At 45.2% G+C, this 3,536-nt stretch overlaps 1 pseudogene; it reads left to right on the forward strand.

Moving 5' to 3' along the window:
• Positions 1-738: 738 nt before the first annotated feature.
• Positions 739-918, forward strand: LOC126535003 (U2 spliceosomal RNA; annotated as a pseudogene).
• Positions 919-3,536: the final 2,618 nt, after the last annotated feature.

Consider the following 3,536-nt stretch of genomic DNA (forward strand, 5'->3'; position numbering starts at 1 on the left):
AACCTCCCTGTCTTTCATCTATCTATCTATCTATCTATCTATCTATCTATCTATCTATCTATCTATCTATCTATCTATCTATCTATCTATCTATCTATCTATCTATCTATCTATCTATCTATCTATCTATCTATCTATCTATCTATCTATCTATCTATCTATCTATCTATCTATCTATCTATCTATCTATCTATCTATCTATCTATCTATCTATCTATCTATCTATCTATCTATCTATCTATCTATCTATCTATCTATCTATCTATCTATCTATCTATCTATCTATCTATCTATCTATCTATCTATCTATCTATCTATCTATCTATCTATCTATCTATCTATCTATCTATCTATCTATCTATCTATCTATCTATCTATCTATCTATCTATCTATCTATCTATGCAGCTCCAGTGGTAGCCTCAAAGCCGGTACCATATTGAAGTTGCATTGAGGCAAAAATCATGAGCCATTCCACTCTGTGAAAGCGGATGACCAGCGAAGCTCTTTAGCACACGACACAGAGGTGACACAGAATTTTGAACAGAGGTACGAACTCATTTACCATGATCTTTATACACATTCGCGTGGACGACGGGACCGCCGCCCCGAGGAGCCGGAGGAAACTAGACACACGCGACGTTTAAACGGGACCGCCACCACGGGAGAGCGGAAGGAAATGAAAAGAGATACGCAAGAGCGCGGAACGCCGACAAAGAGAGGGCGGTGCGAACGTAGACATGGCCGACGCAGGTCAAAGTGTAGTATCTGTTCTTATCCGCTTAATATCCGATACGAGTTCTATTTGAACCGAAGATATTAAACTTATTTTTGCAAGTTGGCGGAGTGCTTGAAGCCTGCTTCACCTCTGCCGCGTGTCGGCCCGGTACTGCACTATATTCGGGATCGGCGCACGGTTTTTGCAAACGCACACAAGAAATGCACGGAAGCACAGCTACGCTGTACAAAAGAAATACTGCTATCAAACCTATAAAAAAACATATTGAAACAGGCTCCGTGAATAACTGCATGAACGCGACAACCCTAAACGTTAACTGACAGTCGTGCCGTTCAAATCGTGCAACATGATTTCGAACAATGTAGCAACCCTTCAATTATACGATAAAACCACTTACCGATCCGAAATAAAGTATTGTTGTTGCTGCCGTTCCTGCAAGCACGAGCCGAAGTTCTCCACTCGAAAACTCATGTCACTTTAAGCAAGCAAGCAGCTGAAACGAACCACCGCCATCTCTGTCGAAAGTTTCAAAATCGGCAAAAGAAAAAAAAAAAAAACAAAGAAAGAAAGCGTGAAGCGGCTTTGTTGCACGTGGTGCCCCCTGAGCTAGCGGCGCTGGGCTGAAAGACTGCTCTCTAATCTTTCCTCATGCCTACATATTGTCACTTTAAAGGCACTTCAATGAAAAGCATACATTTTATTTTTTTTTACTTGCACTTTATGTACATCTTATATCGCGCCCATGCATTGTATATATTAAATTGCCGTGCGCGCTTCAAAACGGCGCGTAGGAAATCAAAGAATCGGTTTCCGCGCGCTCTATTTGGGGAGCACATGCAGGTGCTGAATAACCTACGAGGGGTTTCAGATGCCCTATAAACGCAACTACACCATCACCTTTTCCGCAGCATGTCGATAACTTCCGCGCTTGCAAAATTGATCCTGTCAACCACCACTCTTTACTCGATGTTTTGCAGAAGAGGCAAACTATTACGCCGCGGAAGCATTGATCGACAGGCGGCCTAGAACGCGCTTATGAAATTCTTGCGGGCGAGCCAGCGTCTTGAGACGCTTGGCGCGTTTCACTTTGGACACCTCGACAAGCTGAGCTGCTATTAGTAGCGATTGTTCGTAGAGTATTCTACAGACGCGGAAGGGAAAAGCCCTCCCCCCAAAATTTGGAGGAGGCTTAGCAGTGCATTCTATGGGGCTGGTTCGTTCATCTATCTAATAAAAGCAGAAACAGCGCAACACAGGACGAGCGAGTAAAGAGCACAGGACAGGGCGCTGCCCTGTGCTGTCCTGTGCGCTCCGTCCTGTGTTGCACTGTCCCTGCTTTTATTCTAAAGGACGCTTAAGCTTCCGCTTTAAAGGTGGAACGCGATAGTATTGAAAGATCCCTGACTGCTTCTCACGGTTCCCGGCAACCGCAGCTTGCATGCGCACGTGCGGTGACGAGCGCCATCTAGATGGCGTTGTTGCGAGGAACAGAGCCGACCGTGCCGCTCTATGCATGGTAGAAACGCTGGAAAAGAGGTTTGCGTTTCCTCGTAACAGAAATATGTTTTCTCGTTATTCAAACAACAATCTGACGCTATCATCTCTGTAGGTTGTGTTTAGGTCGTACTTTACGATGTTTCTGACGCGTGCTACTTCGAGGAACTCATTCAGCTCAGTAACGCCTTTGAGCCAAGCGGAGGGCCTGCGTCGTTGTGGTTCGTAATGATTTTGTGCGAAACGACGTCCGACGCCGATACCGGATCTCTTACGACACGGGGCCCTTAACGCTATCGCCTTACTAAGCAAGCGTTTACACTCAGTGGTGTGCTTTGTCTTTTTTACAGCACCGCCGACAGCCCACATTCACAGATTGGGACGGCTGTGAACATTTCATTTTTTTTTTAGAGCGATAGCGTTAAGGGCTCCGTATCGCAGAAAATCCCGCGGGTGGGGGAGGGGGGCGTCGACCATCTTTTCGCGAAAAATCCTTCCGAACCGCGCAGGCCCTCCGCGTAGCGCAGAGACGTTACTGAATTAATTAAATTTGTCGAAGTAAAATGTGTCAGAAAAATCGTAAAGTACGACATACACCCAACCTACAGATATGATAGCGTCGGATTGTAACTTAAATATAGGAGAAAACATTTTTTTTACGCGGCAACTCAAACACAAATTCCATTTAACGTGATAGCGTTTTCCAGCTGCCGTTTGAGGTCTGTTTGAGCGCGGCTGGCTCGGTTCCTTGCAACAGCATCAAAAAAAAAAAAAAAAAAAGAAGAAGAAGAATAGGTAACTCGCCTTCGTGCATAGCGTTAGCCGCCAGCGTTTCCAGGAAAACATTGCGGGTACGTAAGCTGCAGCTGCCGTGAAGCGTGAGCAGCAGTCGGGGATCTTTGAATGCTATCGCGTTAGTTTAAGGGTCCTTCAACTTTTTGTTTCTAATTGCTTTTACAAAGACTAGAGGCGTACAGGGCTTCGAGACATGAACTGCCAGCCAAGGCTCTGACATTTCTTGACATATTTCTTCCTCGCTAAAGTCTTCGCGATTGCTATTGCGTATAGCCTAGAGACATCAAGTGCTAGCCATCTTCAAGATGTCTGAACTATAGTTTGTCATGACGCAGCGATAGCTGTTTCTAGTCTGCTCAAGCTGTGACAAGCTAGCTAGTAACCAACTTGTTCTTCCTGCGTCCCTGGGGTCATTTTTGAAGGAAGCTCAGTGCCTTAGAGCAAAAGAGGACTACTTGAAGCGATGCGATTCTACATGGGAGAACTAAAAAGACCGAAGACACCTAAGCA

Source organism: Dermacentor andersoni, chromosome 7, assembly GCF_023375885.2.
Source record: "Dermacentor andersoni chromosome 7, qqDerAnde1_hic_scaffold, whole genome shotgun sequence".
Taxonomy (NCBI): Eukaryota; Metazoa; Arthropoda; class Arachnida; order Ixodida; family Ixodidae; genus Dermacentor; species Dermacentor andersoni.